At 47.9% G+C, this 23,169-nt stretch overlaps 1 long non-coding RNA gene across 1 annotated transcript in view; it reads left to right on the top strand.

Moving 5' to 3' along the window:
- The window catches only part of LOC146833868 (uncharacterized), a 108,988-nt gene that overhangs the window by 19,929 nt on the left and 65,890 nt on the right, over positions 1-23,169 (top strand). The gene's annotated exons all lie outside the window — the stretch shown is intronic.

Below are 23,169 nucleotides of genomic sequence, written 5' to 3'. Positions count from 1 at the left end.
AAACAGGTATGGTCTTAGCTTCTTCAGCGCCCAGACCACAGCAAATGCCTCACGCTCAATAGCACTCCATCTCTGTTCCAGTGGAAGTAACCTCCTGCTAATAAAGGCTACAGGTTGATCTAGGCCCTCTTCATTAATCTGTGAAAGAACAGCCCCCACACCATGCTCTGAAGCGTCTGTCTGAACGATAAACTCTTTGGAGAAGTTGGGAGCCAAAAGCACGGGCGCCGTGCACATAGCAGCTTTCAGGGCCTCAAAAGATTTCTGACAGGTGTCAGTCCAGATCACCTTCCTGGGCTGCTTCCTTGAAGTCAGCGCTGTCAAGGGGGCATCAATGTTGCCATACCCCTTGACAAACCTCCTGTAGTACCCGGTGAGACCTAGGAAGGCTCTCACCTCTGTCTGGGTTTTGGGCGACTCCCAATTCAGGATGGTTTCTATCCTGGGTTGAAGGGGTGCCACCTGGCCACTCCCAACTTGGTGCCCCAAGTACACCACTAAAGACTGCCCGATCTGGCACTTACTCGCCTTGATCGTGAGGCCTGCCCTCCGCAGCGCCATCAACACTTCCCAGAGGTGGCGCAGGTGTTCCCCCCACGTGGAGCTGAACACTGCGATGTCATCCAAGTAGGCTGCACTGAACGAATCCAGCCCAACCAACACCTGGTTGACCAACCTCTGTAAGGTGGCAGGGGCACTTTTCATCCCAAAGGGCACAACCCGGAACTGGTAATGCCCATCAGGGGTGGAAAATGCTGACCTCTCTTTGGCCCCATCGGTCAAGGCGATCTGCCAATACCCAGACGTTAGATCGAACGTGCTGAGGTAGTGGGCAGCCCGTAGCCGATCTATGAGCTCATCAGCTCTGGGGATGGGGTGTGCGTCAGTCCTGGTGACCGAATTGAGTCCTCTGTAGTCCACACAGAACCGGAGTTCAGGTGTGGCTCCCGGCGCTGCAGCCTTTGGGACCAAGACCACTGGGCTGGCCCAAGGACTGCTTGAGGACTCAATTACCCCAAGGGCAAACATCTTGGAGACCTCCTCCTTGATGCAGGCCCTTACCCTGTCAGTCACCCTGTAGGCCTTGTGCCTCACAGGTGTACTATCCCCAGTGTCCACATCATGGACGCACCAATCAGTGACACCGGGAACCAGGGAAAACAGGTCAGAAAATTGTCCCAGCAGCTGGCGACAATCATCCTGTTGCTCAGGTGGTCAGGGTGGAAGAGAGGATGACACCATCCACTGACCCATCTTGCTCCTTGACTGACAGGAGGTCAGGAAGAGGCTCGGTCTCCTCCTCCATCCCAGCATCTGTCGCTAAGAGCATGCCCACTTGGGACCTCTCCAAGTGGGGCTTGAGGCGGTTGACATGTAGGACCCTTAAGGGGTTCCTAGGAGACTTCAGGTCCACCAAATAGGTAACCGGACTCTTGCACTCCACCACCTCAAAGGGACCGGTCCACTTATCCTGGAGCGCACAGGGCTCCACGGGGGCCAAGACCCATACCTTCTGTCCAGGCTGAAGCTCTACCAGAGTGGCATTCTGGTCGTACCACCGCTTCATCTCCTCCTGGCTGGCTTCCAGGTTTGCCTCAGCAAGTTCCCTGAAACGCCTAGTCTGGTTTCTGAAGGCCAGCATGTAGCTATATACATTCTGGGGAGGTTTCCTGGGAGATTGCTCCCAGCCTTCCTTAACCAGACTTAGAGGTCCTCTCACTGGGTGTCTGTACAGAAGCTCAAAGGGACAGAACCCTAGAGACTTCTGTGGCACCTCTCTGTAAGCAAAGAGGAGGCATGGTAAGAGGACGTCCCACTTACGCCTCATGGGTCCTTCCAGGCCCATTATCATGCCTTTGAGGGTTCGGTTGAATCTCTCAACCAACCAGTTTCCTTGGGAGTGGTAAGGTGTGGTGAACTTGTAGGTTACACCACACTCTTGCCAAAGGGATTTCATATATTTAGATATGAAATTGGTACCTCAGTCAGACACCACCTCTAGAGGGAATCCCACTCTGGAGAAAATTCCCATCAGTGCACGTCCCACCACGGGGGCAGTCACTGCCCTCAGAGGGATGGCTTCCGGGTACCGGGTGGCATGGTCCACCAGGACCAGGATGAACCTATTGCCCATCGCTGTCCTGGGGTCCAGGGGCCCTACAATGTCAATCCCCACTCGCTGGAATGGGGTACCGACCACAGGGGATGGTTAGAGTGAAGGCTTCTGCTTCCTTTCACTCTTCCCACTTGCCTGGCAAGTTTGGCATGTTCTGCAGTGAGTATCTGAACTACTGCGCATTTGGGGCCAAAAGAAGTGGTGACAAGCCTTTCAAAGGTCTTGTCCTGCCCCAAATGTCCTGCTAAGGGTACATCGTGAGCCAGCCCCAGTAGGAAGGCTCTGAAGCGCTGGGGTACCACCAGCACACGGGCTGACCCAGGCTCAGCAACCTTAGGCTCAGAATACAGGAGGTCATTCTCCCAGTAAATGAAATGTGTTCTGGACTGATCACCTTTGGCCTGGTCTGCAGCCTGCTGCTGCATACCCACAAGAGAAGGGCATTCTTTCTGCTCCCTGCAGAAATCTTCCCTGGAGGGTCCTCCTTCCTGCTGCCAATGGGTCAGCTCAGGCAGGTCCCCCAGTTCAGCTATCTGTTCCCCTGTAGGTTCCAGGGCATCCCCCTCAAGGTCTGCTCCCTCCTGGACCGTGGGAACTTCAGGGGCCGGCTTCCTGCGCCCCCTGCTCCTTCTCTTTAAGGCCGGTCCCTGGGCCTCCCTCTCAGGCTCCAGGACCTCTTGAGTACCTCTACTGGCTGCCATGGACCGTGTGGTGACACACGCCCAATCCGGCATACCCAACATCTCCAGGTGAGCACTCCGCTCCACCTTAGCCCAAGGTGAGCTCTCCAAGTCGTTCCCTAACAGACAGTCTACAGGCATGGCGGGCCTCACAGCTACCTGAAGAGTACCAGAGACCTCCCCCACTGAAAGGGAACCTGAGCCACTGGGCAGTGACTCTCGGTGTTGTCGGCGGCAACAACCGGATAGAATGCTCCTGGGACAACCTGCTCCTGAGACACCAGGTGGAGCTTGACAGCCGTCACACTGGCTCCTGTGTCTCTGAGAGCTTCAACCCTATGGCCATTTATGGTCACCCACTGCCTGTATTTTTTAGTGTTCTCAGGCAGCTGGGTTTGGGGGACCACTTCACAGTCTCCTAATGAGACAAGGGAAATCTCTGTGGGACCCCACCCACCTTGGACACCCATCTCCTCCCCCAGGGCTACACTTGTCACCTGCCGGGATGGAGCACCAGTGGGTGCTGGTTTACCAAACAATGGACATTTCACATCAGAGGCAAAATGCCCCATGTTACCACACTTGTAACATCTGATGGGCCCCTTCTGAACAGGTGTACCTGTCGGGGCCCCGGTCGGTTTCTGTGGTGGTGGAGGCTGAGAACCTTTCCCTTGGTTCCCTTGAGGATTACGTTGGGGACTCTTCTAGAACTCCCTCTGTTTACCCTTGTCCCCCCCACTCTTCTGCTGGGGACCCTGCCCACCTTTGGCGGAATCTCCCACTTGACCCTTGTGGACCCTGGTACTGACCCAGCGGTCTGCCTCCTCAGCAAGCTTCCTAGGGTTAGTCAGCCTACTATCAATCAGGTGCTGGCGTAGCTCAGGAAAACAATTACTAGACAAGTGCTCCCATGCCATTTAATCAAGAAGCCCTTGAAAATCATTACCTTTGCTACCCTTCACCCAACCATCCAGTGCTCTGCAAAAAAAAGTCACATATTCAACATACGTACTGTTTGGAATCTTGGTGCAACCCCTGAACCTTTGCCTATATAACTCAGGGGTCAACCCATACCTAGACATCAAAGCAGCCTTCATATGGGGATAGGAATTATAATCATCTGAAGGCAAATCCAGCACTGTATCCCGCCCCTCACTAAGGAACCGTCCCCACAACCCCGCTCCCCAATCTTTCTCAGGGACCCGGTGGGAAGACATGGCTACCTCATAGGCCTTAAACCACTGCCCTATGTCATCATTCTTGAAGAATTCCTTAACCACATCCTTGGGTATGTACACCCTTGATTCTGTCTGCACTGACGGTGTGCTGCCACCAGAGGGAGTAGACTCTAAACTCTTAGCTTTCAGATCTAATTCCCTCAACTTTGTTTCATGCTCCATTTGTATTCTTCTCTCTTCCAGAGCCAGCTTTTTGCTCTCTAGCTCCAGCTGCCCATTCAATTTGAGTTTTGCCATTTCCATTTTGTGCATCCTACTCTCTCTGCTATCTGCCAGCTCTTCTGGAGATATACTCTTACTAGACACACTGCTACCAGCAGAGGAAGGGCTTCTCCTTCCTCTTGAGCCCACTGGCCCATCCAGTTGCTCATCTGCATTATCATCATCAGTGGCCTTCCTTGCTTCTACCCAGGCCCTCAGCGCCTTGTAGAACTGTGTCTTGTTTCTACATCCAGTTGTAGAAACATTAAACTTCCTGCAAAATAATTTCAGCTGTGATAACGTGTAGCTGTCTAGTTTCTCTTCTTCCCATTCAAATTCTGTATTGACAGAGACTATGGATGCTGCTTTCTCCACCATGGTAAAGCTTGGCAGTGCTCACAAATACAGTCCCAAAAAGAAATCTACCAACAAGTATTGGTTGCGTTTAAGGTCTGCACTCACTAAGTAGTGTTCACCAATCACTGTACATGAGTCACAAATGCAAGTCCAGAATCCTCACCGCTGACCACCAATGTTAGAATCCGGGTTCTCTGGTTGGCACAGGTAGGTACTTGTGACAAGCAGGGAACCTTTCCTCTAGTCAGGGTAAGGGGTTACACTACTAAAACAACCCCTTGCTCACCCTTTAGGTAGCTTGGCGCGAGCAGACAAGGCTTATCTCAGAGCGTTATAGGTTAAGCATTTGTGAACACATACAGTAACCAAGTGACAACACTACAAATGGACACCACACAGGTATTTATATTAAAAATAAGGATTCTTTATATAGGATTATCACAAGACCTTTAAACGATTAAAAATACACAATACGGTTGCTTAGTTGGTAGAAGATTGCTTAGTTTCTCTTAAGTTCTTAAATGCGACACTTTAAGTCAATGTACCTTAGATGCGACACGCAGGGCAACGAAAGTGTTGCAGCGATGCAGATGCGTTGAAGTTCTTGGTGCAAAAGAAATAAAGACGGGATCTTCCAGATGCGTTACGCTTCTCCGATGTTGCGAGAAGACTCGACTCGATGCGTCAGCTACAGCGGCGTCACCCTTGACGAGATGCGACGACAGCGGCCTTGGCAGCGGCACTCTTCTCCGACGTTGCGAGACACTTCCGCTCGATGCGATGCTGCAGCGGCGACGCCCCTTCTGCGAGATGCGGCGACAGCGGCTCCGACAGCGGCACGCTTCTCTGTGGATACGAGGCGCTTTTCTGGATGCGGTGCAATGCGACAACTACGATGGCTGCGATGGCGACACGCTTCCTCCTCGATGCGAGACTCTTCTCTTGATGCGGTGCAATGCGACAGCTACGATGGGTGCGATGGCGACACGCTTCTTCGGCGTTGCGAGACACTTCCGGAATGATGCGAGATGCTTCCGCTCGATGCGACACTCTCTGCGAGATGCGACGGCAACAGCTCCGACGGAGGCACGCTTCTCTTCCTTGCATCGCGCTTCCAGCTCCTTGCGACACGTAGTCCCTCAGAAGGCCCAACAACAGCAGCAGGCACTTCCAAAAGACTCTGGGGAGCTGGGGGTGAAGTCCACTGGTCCTGGGACTTCGTTCAGGGGGCAAGCTCAGTTCAAGCCCTTGGAGATCTTTTTAAAGCACAAGTTGAAGCAAAGTATTTAGTAGTCTTTCTCCTCTCCTTCAGCAGCAAGGCAACCACTGCAGGCCAATCCCCCAGGTCAGGGACAGTTACTCCTCCTACAGCTTTCCCTGTTCCTTCTCCTCTGGCAGAGGTTCTTCTTGTTTCAGCAGGATCTAATTTCTTGGGAGCAGGGTCCCACTACTTATACCCCTAATTCCTTTGTTCCTCTGGGGTTGAGGGGTCTTTGCCCAGTCCAAACCAGTTCTTGAGCACTCGGTTGACATGACTCTGCCTTTCTATTCAGGGTGCAGGGCAGAGACATCAGCCAGTCCGCAGGAGGTGGAGCCAGCATTGTGGTAGCAGAGCACAACCCTATTCAGAGCCCAGGTGTACTCCTCCCACCCATCTGACTGCCAATCTTCCTATTCACCACCAGGCTACCTAGCCCTGCCCCTCTGGGTTTCCCCAGCCCTGTCACTCACACAACCAGACAGGCAGATACACATCATAGCAGAGGCATGCTGAAATGGTCAAGCAAGCAAATACCAACTTTCTAAAAGTGGTATTTGCAAACACAGAATATTAAAATAAACTTTACTAAAAGATGGATTTTATTATCCTGAGTTCAGGCATACTAAACTCGAATTTCTACCATGTTTCCTGGGTCTGTTAGGATCATAGGATGTAACAATTCTAACAGCCCATTCTGGCCTATGGAGAACAGGTAGCCTTACCATAGTGAAAAACGAAAATGGCTGTAAATCACTATTAGGACATGCCACACACATCAGGGCTTGTCCTACCTTAGGCTTACAATGCACCCTGCCCGTGGGCCTACCATAGGGGTGACTGATATGAAGTTAAGGGAAGGTTTAGGGACTGGCAAGTGTGTGCACTTACCCAGTCAGCATGACAGTACCAGACTGCACGCAGGCTCTGCAATGGCAGACCTTAGATACATTTTACCAGGCCGCTTCTGTGGGTGGCACAACCAGTGCTGCAAGCCCACCAGCAGCATTTGTATTTACAAGCCCTGGCACTCCTGGTGCACTTTACTGGGGTCTGACAGTAAACCAAATAAGCCAATCATGGAATCCAACCAACATATACATTTTAAATAGGGAGCACTTGCACTGTGGCACTGGTTGGCAGTGGCACAGTGCTCTGAGCAGCTAACACCAGCAAAACACATGAGGCACAGCGACAAAAAATTGGAAGGGAGACTCACGCCAACGTGCCAGGTCTAACAATCTCCATACCCCATCTAATCCAGACAGTAGCCCGTTCTCCCCACTTTTTCCAAGTATAAAATAAATTGGAGTAAATGTGAGTCTTTGCCACTAACACATTCTACATAGAAAACATCTTACCTGCGCTGCCTAGGGTGTCAATATAGATACTGGTTTGGTAAATATGAGCAGATAAGGTCAATCCCCTAATTTCTAAAATAAAGACAGATTTCATACTATGGTCAGCACTGGGCCGATCAATATGTGGTAGAGTAAAGGTGTACATAATGAATGTGCTACTCCACCTGAACTACATTTTTGCAGTACTGCCTCTCCACATACCTGCTCGTCTGTCTGCAGAACCCGCTACACTCATGAAGACATTCTTATGGGCTGGAAGGAAGGTAAGACTTAAGATGGGCAAACTGCATGCAGTGACAGAAAGCAGGGTAATAGGATTACCACTCATTTAACACTGCTGCTTAGTGTTTTGGCTGGCATAAGTGAAGTACATGATTCATGATGCCCCAACCCCCCAGGCTGGGTCCATATGGAAAGATCACTACAGGGAGGGACAGGTACATTGTATCCACTATACACAGCAGATAAATGATCAACACCCACAACCAACCCCATCATACATGCGAAAACATACACATGGTGAGAGATCACGTCATAGTGAAAGAAAACAGTACTCTGCATAGGGGAGCTCCACTATGGGGCAACCGTAACTTTAATAAAGCGGGCACAGAACCACTCTGGAAGGACTTTATGTATAGTGGTGTCAGGTGAATTGATCTTGTCCTCATAGGCAACAGGTTGAAAACCTTTGCTGAAATGCAGGAGGACTATAACCTTCCCCAACACATGTTCTGGAATGTTTTGAGGCTACGCCACTGCTTACAGAAATCTCTAATGCCACTACTCCCAGACGTATCAGGATCCCACTATTGTATACATCCATAATGGAGAATGTTCAGGTGTTGTGTCTGGCATATACAAAATGCTCAATGACTACTCCTTCCCGAATTCCACATTGAGTTCACTGAGGACCTATTGGGTGAACCGACTACAGGTAGACTATGAGGAGGAAGAGTTGGGCAGACATCATGACAACCAACTGAGGGAGGCACAACTTATACTAAGTTATTATAAGGCTCTACAGAGATGACATTGGTGTCCTAGAAGGTCAGCGTGGCAGGGATACTGCTGGGGCAACTTGTTGAAGATGTAATGATCCAGACAGTGCTATGGTTCACACTCTGTGGGAAGGGCCTTCTTTGCATCAATACTCGGGCTCAATATGGGGTGCAATGAGGACGATCGTAGGGATTTCTGGTTCTTTGGCATGATAGGCGGCCCTACTACACAATGTTGTCGGATATCAAGAAATCACATGGCCCCACCAGTGGTGGTTTGCTACAGCATTAGCGGTGGCAAAGATTTCCATTCTGCGACTGTGGCGAACCAGCACCTTCCCGGATATTCAGACATGTACCCCAGAAATGCATAAGATGGCATCCTAAGGACAGGTGATATTTCTCCTGACCAACCAAATGTGCAAATGTGATGCCACCTGGGGTACCTGTTTATCAGACGGAGTAGATTGACATGCCTAGGCTAAGCTCCTGGGACACTGCGAAACCCTCTCCTTGTACTCTTATTACTATGTGTCATGAGTGAGACAACAAAATGATGATTATGTATGTACCCTTGCCTACGATTGTTGTCAATGATTGTTCTTTAATAATGCAGTATGTTATTGTTATATACCACAATATGTTCATAAAGTTTATTTGTGTATTTGTGTTTGCTTAAATGTTAAGTTTCTCATCAAACCTGTTTTCAGACTTAGACCAAGTGGATCTATCACAACATGGAGGGATAGGGGTAGATGTTATTATGGGAGTAAGGAAAGTACCTGTTCTGCCCTTGTATTCCTGACTATTGGGATAAGTTTACAATACAAATGTTGATTAATTGATATTTAAATGTGTCCATCATGTGGAAATTGTGAAAGTAATTTTATTGGTTAGCATAAAATTGCACTAAAAATAATTAAAACAAAACTATTAGACAGTGTGCTAGGGAACTATATCCATGCCAAAAACTTCAGGCTGCAAACTGTGCAGAGACTGCAGGAAGCAGATGCTAGTCAGGGACCTGCACAATGTGTCTCTGGTGCCTGGGCTCCTGTAATGCCCTCAGGCACCCTCAGAATATCTGGAACCAGCAGGCAAGGCTCTGCATTGGTGGACACAAGAAGCAGTCACAGTTGAAGCACGGGTCCAGCTCCCAGTCCACGTTGTAGGCCCAGACTCAGATAAGTTAAAATCGAAGTCCAAGTGCAAACACACAAAGATGAAGCAGGACTGGACCAAAAGCAGCCACTTTAGTTTGAAAGAAAAGTCACACGGGTACCAAGATGGACATTGCACCCCTTTGAAGTCCCCCGAACTGATTCTTCAGACAATCCCAGTGCACCCTGAGTTCCCGACCCGCCATCAAACCTACAGCCGATAGTTGCTTTCAAGGAGGCCATGTTGGATATCTTTGACGCAATTCTTGCTTCCTTTGGCAAACCTTCAGGTCCCATATAGCCGTTACCGTGCCTGTACTGACACCGGTACAGACTTACAAGTGTCAGCCCCAAGATGTCCTCTGGCTCATGTTGCACTGGTGCCGATACCGACTTCGGAGTGTTGGACTTGGCCCTTTTTGCAGGGTCATCCCTGAACTTTTTGCCTTCCTCCTATATTTTTTCTGCCCTGTTGTTGGCTGTTTTATGACTCTGGGCACTTTGCCACTGCTGATCAGTGCTAAAGTGCATATGATCTCCCTACTGTAAATTATTGTACGAATTAGTGATTCCATGATTGGTTGATTTGGTTTACCTGTCAGACCCTAGTACAGTGCACCAGGAGTGCCCAGGGCTTGTAAATCCAAATGCTGCTGGTGGGCTTGCAGCACTGGTTGTGCCACCCACAGAAGCAGCCTGTAAAAGTGTGTCTAAGGCCTGCCATTGCAGAGCCTGCGTGCAGTCTGGTACCGTCATGCTGACTGGGCAAGTGCACCCACTTGCCAGTCCCTAAACCTTCCCTTTTCTTCATATCAGACACCCCTATGGTAGGCCCAAGGGCAGGATGCATTGTAAGTATAAGGTAGGACATGCCCTGGTGTGTGTGGCATGTCCTAATAGTGAATTACAGCCATTTTCGTTTTTCACTATTGCAAGGCTAACTGTTCTACATAGGCCAGAATGGGCAGTTTGATTATTACATCTTATAATCCTAACTGACTCAGGGGAACATGGTAGAAATTCGAATTTAGTATGCCTGAACTCAGAATGATAAAATACATATTTCGGTGAAGTTGGTTTTAACATTCTGTGTTTGAAAATACCACTTTTAGAAAGTAGGTATTTTCTTGTCTAACCATTCAAACCTGCCTCTGCTAGTTTGTGTATTCCTTGTCCGGAGTTTGAGTGACAGGGGCTGGGGGATTCCAGGAGACAGGGTGAGTCCGCCCAGTGGTGAATAGAGAGATCTGCATCTAGATGGGAGGGAGGAGTTGCACCTGGGACCTGAATAGGACAGTGCCTGCCCCCCACAGTGCTGGCTCCACCCCCTGTGGTGCGTCTGATGTCTCTGCCCTGCACTGTGAAAGGAGAGAAGGAATCATATCAACAAAGTGCTCCAGGGCTGTGCTTTCCCTCCACAATGCTGGCTCCACCTCCTGTGGGGCGTCTGATGTTTCTGCCCTGCACTGTGAAAGGAAAGAAAGAGTCATGTAAACAGAGTGCTCCAGAACTGGTTTGGACTGGGCAAAGGCCCCTCTACCCTCAGAGGACAAAGGATTTTGGGGTATAAGTATTGGGACCCTGATCCCAAGAACTTAGATCACTTTGGGAAACAAGAAGAAACTCTGCTGAGGAGAGGAACCAGAAGAAGCTGAGGAGGAAACTATCCCTGAAACTGGGGAATTGGTCTGCAGTGGTTGCCTTACTGCCAAAGAGAGGAGAAAGGAACTTTGTGTGTACTTTTGCTCAACTTGTGAAGGATCTCCAAGGGCTTGGAAAAGAGCTTACCTCCTGCTGAAGTCTCAGGAACAACAGACTTCACCCCCCAGCTCCCCAGAGTTCTTTGGAAGTGCCTGTTGCTGTTGTTGGGCCTTCTGAGGGACTGCGTGTCGCAAGGAGCTGGAAGTGCGACTCAAGAAGGAGAAGCGTGCCGCCGTCGGAGCTGTTGTCGTCACATCTCGTAAAGTGTGTCGCCGCTGCAGCATCGCATCGAGCGGAAGCGTCTCGCATCATCCAGGAAGTGTCTCGCAACGCCGAAGAAGCGTGTCGCCATCGCAGCCATCGTAGCTGACGCATTGCACCACATCAAGAGAAGAGTCTCGCATCGAGGAAGAAGCGTGTCGCCATCGCAGCCATCGTAGTTGTCGCATTGCGCCGCATCAAGAAAAGCGCCTCGCATCCACGGAGAATCGTGCCGCTGTCGTCGCATCGCGTAAAGGGGTGTTGCCGCTGCAACATCGCATCGAGCGGAAGCGTCTCGCAAACATCGGAGAAGAGTGTCGCTGCTAAGGCCGCTGTCGTCGCATCGCATAAAGGCTGACGCCGCTGCAGCTGAAGCATCGAGTCGAGTCTTCTCGCAACATCGGAGAAGCGTGCCGCATCTGGAAGATCTTCACGTCTTTATTTCTTTGCACCAAAAACTTCATTGCATCACCATCGTTGCAACACTTTCGTTGCCCTGCGTGTCGCATCTAAAAGATACATTGACCTAAAGTGTTGCATTTAAGAACTTAAGAGAACTGAGCAAAATCCTACCAGCTAAAGTAACAGTATTGTGTGTTTTTGTCGTTTAATGGTCTTGTGGCAAATCTATATAAAGAATACTTATTTTTGATATAAAACCTGTGTGGTGTCCATCTGTAGTGTTGTCACTTGATTACTGTATGTGTTCACAAATGCTTTACACACTGCCTCTGAGATAAGCCTGTCTGCTCGTGCCAAGCTACCAAGGGGGTGAGCAGGGGTTATTTTAGGAGTGTACCCCCTTACCCTGACTAGAGGAGAGGGTCCCTTTTTGTCACAAGTGCATACCTATGCCAACTAGAGACCCCCAAGTCTAACACGGAGGCACTGTTTAAAACCTGGTGCTGACACCCACATCAGACCCTGATCAGACAGTGACCAGAGCTCAAATGGTGGTGTGCTACAAAATCACAAAAGTGCAACCAATTGTTTTGCTGCCTGACTCTAACCCAGAGCTTCTACAACAACTTAATTATCGGCAGAGGCTCCATTCTCTTTTGGCTCTGACTCTAACCCTATACAAGAAATATATAGGCCTCCTTCAGGACACTGATGATGAGGACGAGAGGGAGGACTTACTCCCCCAAATTGTGTAATTATGCAAAATGTTTGCAAAATTATCCATAATGATGCAAAATGCAAATCTGACAATTCGTGCTATATTTCAGCCAGAAATGCACCCTCACATACATTTTTGATGCGAAGACGCTTTTTGCACAAAACAAAATTGCAAAACATAAAAGCAACTAAATTAACTGCAGCTTCCGTTTTGTTGTTCCTGTGGGTTTGCAGTGATTTTTTTCAGTGAATGGGGTACTCACTGTAAATTTTTACGTAAACGTAGTTATGCAAAGAGGGGTACTGGCATCATTTGGAGAATTCCATGTAATAAGCGTAACATGAAATTCCTCCAGTTATGTGATTTATACCAACATAATTTAAATTTGGCTCAAGGCTATTACTTATGATGCATTATACCTGTATGTGCAAAATGACAGTGGGCTAGACTCCTTCCCTAAAACAGAACTTGACTCGCGACATTTGCCACCAATGGAAGAAAGTGCCTCATTTGCACCAGTGGTCCAGAGGGCAGCTGATAGTGCTAGATCTGTAGTTACCTTCAATCGAGACAAAAACAACTGTTCTAACTGAAATTCTCCAAACATAGCCGACATCATCTGATCCCTTGCTACCATGTAATCATTCCCTCACTGATACTTTGATGGCTTCACGGTCTAAGCCGTATTCGTGCCCATTTGTCAGCTGGCCAGGAGCCCAGCAACATACACCAGCGATCAGTGATCAGGACTTCCTACCCAAGCACCCTGTTCCTGAGGACCTCTTTGTGCTGGCCTCGAATGGTAAGGTCCATCTTTATTACTTCCCAACCAATTCTCCACATAGGGAATCCAAATGGATTGATGTTTTTGGTAAAAGAAAGCTTTCTTCTGCAAGACTGACTCATAATTCCAAAAATACAGTTTGTTTTTTGGGCAGGTATATGCTTGCTGTGTGGGACATGGCTAGCAAACTCTTTTTGCCTGTCCTTAAAGACCTCAGAGGTTTGGAATTTAATCTGTGCAGGCCTGGATACTACAGATTGCACTGACCGAGCTACTGGCGCTGGTGTCTAAGAAGGCATGATTACATGCGGTTCACTGGATTTTCTGGTGATGTGCTAGCTTCCCTAATGGATATGCCCTTTGATGGGTCTGTACTCTTTGGGGGGAAAGGGGACTTGGTGCTTTAAAGATTTAAAGAGAACCAAGCAACTACACGCTCTTTGTTGTTACTGACAACAGCGAAACAATTTATTAATACATTTAGAAAATTCAGAGGCTATTGCAGTTAGCTAGCAATATCATCCTTCCCAACCATTTGGACAGCAGACGGTCTAGTCCTTCTGGGACCCTGATTGTGGCCTTGCAGACACCTCACAGGTCAGCAAGGACAGCAATCCTCTAATTCCTTCTCCCCTGCTGCAGCGGTTGCCTAGCCCCTTTAGCTTCTCTTCAACGGCTCATGCAAGACCAGTAGGGGACAGAATCCAACACTAACTCCCTGACTGAAGATCTATTACAACATCGCAATTGGTCTAACAGATCTTTCAGAGGGACTACGCCCTACCAGTCATTTCCCCCTCACGACATCCACCTCCTACACCAGACGCATTTTGGAGTACTTGACAATCATGATGCAGGAGGTACGTCTTCTCTACTCCATGGGAGTCCTCGAATGGGTGCTAGACTCAGAAAAAAGCAAGGAATGCTATTCACCCTACTTCCTTGTCCTTAAAAAAGACAGGGCTTCAAACCTCTCCTAGTACTTTTTTAGCTGATTGAATGCCTTACTGCAGAAGTTAAATTCAACATGCTCATGCTGGCGCAGATTCCATCTGCTCTGGGTCCAGGTGACTGGATGTTGTCCTTGGACTTACAGGATGCCTATTTCCATATATCCAACCTGCAGTCTCATTGACATTACCTGCGGCTTAAGGTAGGCAAGGCCACTTTCAGTTTGCTGTGCTCCCCTTTGGCATCACGTCTGCCCCTCAGTGTTCACAAAAGTGGCGCAGATGATCGCTGGTCATCTTCACAAGTCAGGAGTACAAGTATTCCCATACCTTGATGACTGTTTGTTGAAGACTTGGTTGTGGACCACCTTCACACTAGGGGTGTGCGAAATGCGTGTCATTTGATTTCATGCAAGTACACAAAATGACAGCAAAATTTCTCATTATTACGTAAAATTGTGAATCCATGCATTAGTGCTATATTTTAGAATGCAATGTGTCCTTGTGTCATTTCATGCTAAAAAATAGTGCCAAAGCACCATGAACAGCCACTTCATGTACTGTTGTTCATATGCATTTGTGGTACATAATTACTGTGAATTACGCATTTGCAGTAAATCTTTACTGCAACTGGCACAAATTAAGCATAAGTTCGGGAATTTCCCATAACAATCATAACGTGTAATTCCCAAACATACATGAATTATGCCCGCGTAGTTCAATTTCGAGTCTACTCCAGGAGACAACCAACCTCTTGACATCGATGGGGTTCTCCTTCAATGAACATGAGTCACACTAGAAGCTCTTGCAGAGGATTCCATTTATTGGGGCTGTACTGGACATAGTGGTGGCCAAGGCTTTACTCCCACAACAGTGAGCATGGAATATTCAGGAACTTATCCTGATTCATGGGATTCAATCCTCAGTTTTAGTGAAGATGACTCTGGGGCTTCTTCGTCTCCTGGGCACATGCATCCTCCTCATCACATACGCCAGATTGCACCTGAGGGCCCTGCAGTGAAACATCAGGTCCCAGTTGGACCAACATCAGGGATGACTCTCCGATACCATACTGTTTGCACAAGAGATAGCAGCGGTGGCGCTTAAATGTGGCTCCGCTCCATCACTTCCGAGGTGATATGAAGCAAACACAGAGCTGTGTGATACCACCTACAGGTGTACAGGAGCACTGCTACTGGAGTTCTCCGGATCCAGTCTGGCCCATCGGGATATTGAAAAAGTGAAGAATCTCTGTGGTTAGGTACAGTGTCCACCAGAAAGAGAGTTATCAAAGGCAAGAAACATGTTCTTTTGTGTCATACACTTCCCACCGGATGGTTCCTTGAGTCATGCCTTTAAGTTCGGTCTCAGTGCCAGCTGTGCACATTCCAGCTGATTCTGCTTATGTCCAATGTCCTGAGGAAAATGCAGGAGTGTTAGGTACAGCTGATCCTGTCACTAAATCTATTTAGACAGGCTGCTGGGACAGGTTTCTGCAATGCTGTGAGTCAAAAGGCATTAACCCTTTTGCATCTTATCTGACTGACCAGTTGAGGTTAGCTTGTCCTTTGCAAGGCCTGTGGAGGTGATTACAATTAGAGGCTACCTGCAGCTCTGTCTTTATTTATGTGCATTTCTGTCCAATATTCCTTGTTTAAACTGCCACTAGTGGTGCATTTTCTAAAAGGTTTTCTCTACTTGTTCCCACATTCTTCATCAATTGTTTTTCAGGGGGATTGTAACCTTGATTTGGCTTTCTTAATGTCATCTTCATACAAGCAGATGCACACTTTCCCAGTTGAACTTCTTACTCTTAAAAACGGTTCTGTTGGCGGTGAATAATTCTGCTTTGAGGGCTGGAGAACTTCAGGCTCTTTTGGTTCATCCACCATTCACAATGTTCTAACCACAAAAATTGACTCCGCAAATAATCCATCCCTCTTGCCCAGGTTAATTTCTGCATTTTTATATGGGCCAATATATTTTCATTACCACTCCATATTTCTTCCCTACTTCACATCCAGTTAAGGAGAAGGAGGAAGAGCATCTACACATGTTGGACTTAAGGTATACGATAGACTTGGTGACCAAGTCTATGTAGACTTTATTGGAGCTGAAAAGAATGAAGAGATTATGAAGTGCACCATTTAGTGGTGGGTCATCCTCTGTATCAGTATTTGCTATGCCCTGACCATGAAAGATCCTCTGGAGGGTATTCATGCTCATTCTACCAGAGCCATGGCTGCATCCAGGGATCTTTTCAGAGGCGTACCAGTTGCTGACACCTGCTGGTCATCCTTTGGAAAGAACCACTGATTCACATTTCAGACAGGCAGTGATGGGCACTTTGCCTGAGATGTCCTACTTTATTTTCTGAGTGAACTGGCGCTACCTAATCATATTTGACAGGGCGCTATTGCTTTGGGACTCATTGGCACCTTGCAGAATCTGAGGAAAGATGTGTCCACCAGACAAAAAGTTAATTAGCTATGATGACAATATTGAAGATGGATCCACAATCTTCCTGCTGACGCTTCACTGCCCTTCCTCCTCCATGAGATAGTGCAGTGATTACTAAGATCCCAATGTATACAGATATGTTATGTGCATTATTTGGCGCTGTGATGGCTCTCTCTGTTACTCTCAGCATGCCTTGATGGGGTGCGGAAAATATCAGTAACTGATGCCAGTGCACTGCTTGGCGCTGATTATAAATCAAGTCTGGATACGTCCGGAAATGGAGTGGCGACAAGAGCTCTAGGCACCACTGGGAGGCATTGGAGAGTCATTGCCGTAGAAAAAGATTTCTAAACCAGTCTGACACCTGGAAGGAGTATTTATAAGGAGAAGAATCTGCAGAAAGATAACACATGCTCCAGAAATATGTTTAAGAAAGGTACGTCATTTTTTCACTCTGGCTTAAAAGGTTCGCCGGAGGGCATCCTGCCCCAACTACAAAGGCTGCGGATGCTTCCACAGCTCCGTCCAGCGGTGGCCGAGTTGCTGATATCTGCTGGGCAGCTCTATAGTCATTCTTGCATTCTATTGTCTCACGTCTCAGGCATGCATTGACTTGCACTTTGCCTGAACTGTGTTACACGATTTTCTTGGGTGACTGGCGCCACTCAATCCCACAATCCCTCAATCAGGGATGTATGTCCTTGGGACTCATTCATACAATGCAGAATCTGTGGAAAGAATTATTGTATACTGAATATTGACCCCAGAGTATCGTGGTGCAGGAATATTGAGGACAGAATATTGACGGACAAAATTTCGAAAGGTAAGTGCATATAGGGAAGAATAGATTTTATTTTCCTAACTCTGCTTCTCCGTACCTTGAAGATGTATGTACCTCGTAGGTACATCGATGAAGAGTTAGGTATAGAAATTCTAGACTTACTTGTCGATATGTTTCTTCACGATATTTTGTCCTCCGTATTGTGTCCCATCGCTATTCTGGGATTGATAATGCTCCGGCCTATTTTAGTATCTCGCAATTATCTACTGGAACCCACTCTGGTCAGATGGAACTTTTTACTTGCCTGATAACATGGAGGGAAAATCACCGTTATCACAATTACAGTCTGCAATTTTCCGTAATCAAAGACTCGAAACTTAATCTCTTGGCTCTCTGGTTTTTATTATCAACATAAAGATTTGGAGATACAAAGTCCTCAACACGAGGCACAACAAGTACATAGGCACTAAAACAAATGCTACTCTACGAAGAATCCGCATCCGGCTAAAAATAACTAAAAGTACAATCTCTAAAAGCATGAGGTAGAACACTACCAAGCAAATGTCGATACTAGGGACACTGAACCATACCATCTCTGTCCCTACTCTGTACTAGGTGATATCCCTACATAGCAATCCCTTGAGACCCTCATCAGAATAAAAGGTGTCAGAGTGAAACTTCATAAGAAGTCCTCACTTAGAGAGCTTGGTCTAAGTTGCCCCCTCTACCCTTCGCCTAGCCGTCCTCTGCTTTGGGCTGCCCCGCTCTGCTCTGCCTCCACCCTCGGGGCGCTGTCCCTAATACAGTACCCCAAGTCTCCGAACACGCCCTTTGCGCCTCCTCTCCTTCCGGGGTCGTCTTTCAGTACTTTTCCACAGAGCGCTGTCCAGTTCCATCGTCCATCGCTTGGCCTTGAGTCCCAGACGCCATCCGCACTAGGAGTTACGATTGGCACATTCCAATACACTCCCATGTCTGGTTTTCTCTACATAATTCAAATTATGAACAAAGAGCTTCTCTACTAACGAGCAACTGTCCTTGCACCTGGGGTGAGATCATGCAAAGCAGACATTCTTCACATCTTTTAAGTTGCAATTTACTACAGCCTAAAACCTCTACTGGAATAAATCCTTTTTGGCCTATTGCCCTTGGCTAACATAAGAAAATACCAGGCCTTTCGCCTCAACGATATATGCGAATTCTGGCCACTACTTCGGTTACACAAGCAGGTTTCAATCACAGTATTGACATTTACGTCTTTCTTTCATGTGTGGTCAACCTAAACAAACTACAGACACGAAGTCTGGGGTACACATTTCTAACACCACATTGCATTTCCCGTAGCTAAACACTATACATTTCTCTAATACGTTTACCATGTGCTTGTACATAGCTAGCACTTCTACTTAAAATCGATATAGGTTATACAGTTGTAATACATTGCACACGAAATCCCTGAATACACATTTGGTTATATACGGGTGCCGACTAACAGTGAATATGGCGCACCCCTACAATTCTCAAACTTTTAAACGCTACATCAGTTCCCCCCTTTGATGACATCCGTCATCACACCATTACATTTCCTTCTTCAGAACTGATTTAAACCGTGCTAGTCATAACATTTCCATGTCGGACTCCCTCCAGTTTCTTAAGACTCTCATATTGCTGCTCCTGGAGCTTTGCCAACCTCCTCTCGTTTGCCTTTAAAGCTCTTTCAACCTTGCCTCCTTGATACCACTTCCATGCCTTCACACATCCCCACAAACAGATAAGCAGGCAACTGCATGCACACATAACAATCCTTCACATCCATCGCATCAACATACTCATACAGCAACCTTGCATACGCGTTAAGCTTAAAATCACCCTTTGACAAATCCATGTGAAGTCTGCGAACATCTCTCAACTCCGATGATTCCTGTTCGCTAATACTAACACCACTCTGCCCTGGGGTAATAGGTGTGGGTGCTCCCTGAACCTTCCCCTCTTGCCTGTGAGCCACCATGTAGGAACTGATCACTACCGCAAATATGGTGACTACTACAACTCCTATCAATGTGCCTATTATCAGTTTAGCCCTACGATGTGGGTTTACAGGATCTGCCATCTTCGGAATATGCTCAATGTCCAATGCAGTCTCTGAAAGGATAAGTCTCTTTCTCATTAATGTCTCTTTCGTGAACTTAGGCAAACCTCCCTCACTTTCTTCGTTCTACAACGGAAAAATCCCTAATTTTGTTCTTCTTCCGCTCGGCTCTAGGTAATCTTCTTTTTAGCTGGCAACCCTTCTCAAATCAATCTAACATAAGCGCCGGTCCCAACAGCTCCAGGACTCCCTGCAATATTTCGAGCTTAAGGATAATCAGTTCTTGTGGATCTGGCAATGCTGTGAACGTCGGGAACTCTAAATTGTCCAAGATCATACCTCGAATGGTACTCAGGAATGGCGGACTTGGGATATGAATCGTCAGAATCCCTTCGATCTCCAATCCCGGAACTTTCAGCAACACTTCCACCCTCTGGAGCGGGACACTGTTGACCAATGTCATCGACCTCAATCTTCCCGTGCTCGGTAACTCTGGCATCAGTCACTTGGTATGCCCACTCCGGGGAAGCGTACTTCCGACTTGGCACTCGAGTTCTCTTGGACCTTCTCACACCACCTTGAGGATTTCCCTCGTCTCCCGATTCTTCTTCTGGTTCTTCCGAAACTGGTGCAAGGTCGGTGTCTGGGGCCAACCTCAGGTTTACCCGGTTCTGCTTTGCGGGCCAAACCCTTTCCGCTTCGGTGGCTCCCCCAGTCTTCTCTCCGATACCCTGTGCACTGACTTCCTCTTCTTCGGCAGAACTCGATTCTGTACTACCCACTGCACCTCTCGCTCCTTCGCCGGTTTCTGGGTCAGTACTTTCTTCACGTCCTCCCCCAACTCGATTCAGTGCACCATCAGCCGCTTCAGCAACCCTTACAGCTTGACTGGCCCTCTCTGGCGATTCTGTCGGCTCACTGAGATCTTGGTTCTCGAGAGGGGCTGTATCTTCCAAGGGTGCTGGAACTCTGCGGGTATGAGAAGCATGCACCCAGTTCGGTAGCCCTCCGCACTTGACAGCAGTGTTCGTAACAAGGATTACTTGGAAAGGGCCACGCCACCTAGCATCCAAACAACTCTTCCTCACGTGCTTTCGGACTAGGACCCAATCGCCTGGGTCCAAGTCGTGGCACCTGTCACTCGCAGCTGGAACCGTTGCTGTCTGCACCTGCTGAGACACAGAACGGACCACGTCAGCAAGGCCTTTACAATAGTCCAGGATCATATCATCAGTGATATTTATCAGAGCAGTAGCAGGTATTGCAGGCAAACGCATCGCTCTTCCCATGAGGATTTCATGGGGTGACAACCCAGTTCTTCTATCAGGCACACTTCGAAGGCTCATAAGGACCAAAGGTAATGCGTCAGGCCATTTCAGAGACGTAGACGAACACACTTTCGCCATCCGAGCCTTCAGAGTTCCATTCACCTGCTCCACTATCCCTGAAGCCTCTGGTCTATAGCTACAGTGTAACTTCTGATCTATATTCAAAGCAGCACAAAGCAACTTCATAACTTCACTGTGGAAATGAGTTTCTCTGTCCGATTCAAAGGACGTCGGGAACCCGTACCTTGGAATGAGTTCTCTCAATAATAGTTTCGCTACTGTGAGTGTGTCACATCTGCGTGTAGGGTACGCCTCCACCCACCTGGAAAAGACACATACTATCACTAATATGTACCTCAACCCGTTACACTTCGGCATTTCGACAAAATCCAACTGCATCCTATTGAAAGGTCCCCCTGACCTCCCTATGTGGCTCAACGTCACAGCGGTTCTTTTCCCCACATTCATCTGTTGACAAGTGGCACACCTTTGGCACACAGTTTCAGCCACTGCACGAAACTTCGGGTTGTACCAAGTCTGACGAAACACTCTCATCATGGCATCCCTACCAAGATGTACAGCACCATGTATCAACCTCGCCATGGGATTCAACAAACCTTCTGGCAACACTGCTCGTCCATCATTCGAAACCCATATATCCACATCTCCCTTCTCGCATCCAGCTCGTATCCAGCTGTCCCGTTCCTGATCTGAGACCCCTTCCTGAAGCTGCTTCAGTTCCTCCCATGTGTCAGCCATTGCTAACATCTGACCGTACACCACCTCCTCCCCAATTTTCTCAATGTGGGTCTCAGTAAAGTTGCATCCCTGCTCTGCACAAAATCGAGCTACTTCGTCTGCATAGTTATTTCCCAACGAGACAAAGTCGCTTCCCTTCGTGTGGGCTGCACATTTAACAACAGCAATTTCATCAGGACCTTGCAATGCTTTTAACAATTTCCGCACATAATCACCATTTCTTATAGGAGAACCTGAAGACGTCATAAACCCTCTCTGGGACCATAGCTGTCCGAAGTCATGAACCACACCAAACCCGTACTGGCTGTCCGTGTAAATAGTTACACGGATCTTGTCGGCTGCCAAACAGGCACGAGTCAGAGCAATGAGCTCAGCCACCTGCGCGGAGTGTACTCCTTCTAAACAAGCGGCTTCAACCACACCCGTAATGGTGCATACAGCAAACGCTGCTCTCAATCGACCGACACTGTCTCTTAAACATGAACCGTCCACGAAGAAAATCTCATCTGACACCGGGAGCGGTTCGTCGACAATGTCGGGTCTCGGTTTGGTGCATAGTTCAGTCACATCGAGACAATCATGGTCCTCACAATCTTCATTATCATCTATTTTTAGAACAGGTAACAGTGTAGCAGGATTTAAAACAGCACACCTCTTCAATGTCACATTATCTGCTGCAAGAATAACTTGCTCATAACGAGTCAGCCTATTATTCGTGAGGTGCTGCGTTTTAGTCCTAGTCATCAACAATTCAACAGAATGTGGCACATGTACAGTAAGTGGATGACCCATCACAATGCTCTCACATCTCTCGATGCTGACACCTGTTGCCGCAACGGATCTGAGACATCCGGGCAACGCAGAAGCTACTGGATCTAGAGTAGCTGAGAAATAAGCAACTGGTCTACGGACACCTCCATGATTCTGGGTTAACACTGCTAATGCGCAACCTTCTCTTTCGCAGCAGAACAATGCAAATGCCTTGTTATAATCCGGCATTCCCAACGCAGGAGCGCTACATAAGGCTTCTCTTAGCCTCAGAAATGATTTCAAACAGTCGTCGTCCCATGGTACCGGATCACTTACATCCTTTCGCGTCAGCCGCTGCAAAGGCTTCGCTTCAAAGGAAAAGTTTGGGATCCACTGGCGGCAATAGCCCACCATTCCCAAAAACATTCTAACTTCCCTCTGCGTCGAGGGAACTGGCATTCTCAAAATCGCATCAATGCGATCTGGAGACACCTTCCTTTTACCCTTTTCAATTCTGTGCCCCAAATACTGTACCTCAGGTAAACAGTATTGCAGCTTGTTTGGAGACACCTTGTGACCGTTCTCTCCCAGGAAATTCAACAACGCAATGGTATCGATCCTGCAAGCGTCTTCTGTCTCTGACGCGACAAGCAGGTCGTCAATGTACTGCACCAAAACAGAGTTTTTCGGCAACACAAGACCTTCCAGATTCTTCTTTAACAGCTGATTGAAAATCGATGGGCTCTCCGTATACCCCTGTGGGATACGGCACCACGTTAATATACGATTTTCTAGCCTAAAGGCAAAAAGAAATCTA

Source organism: Triturus cristatus, chromosome 4_2 (assembly GCF_964204655.1).
Source record: "Triturus cristatus chromosome 4_2, aTriCri1.1, whole genome shotgun sequence".
Classification (NCBI taxonomy): Eukaryota; Metazoa; Chordata; class Amphibia; order Caudata; family Salamandridae; genus Triturus; species Triturus cristatus.
This window is presented reverse-complemented; position numbering and strand designations above follow the sequence as displayed.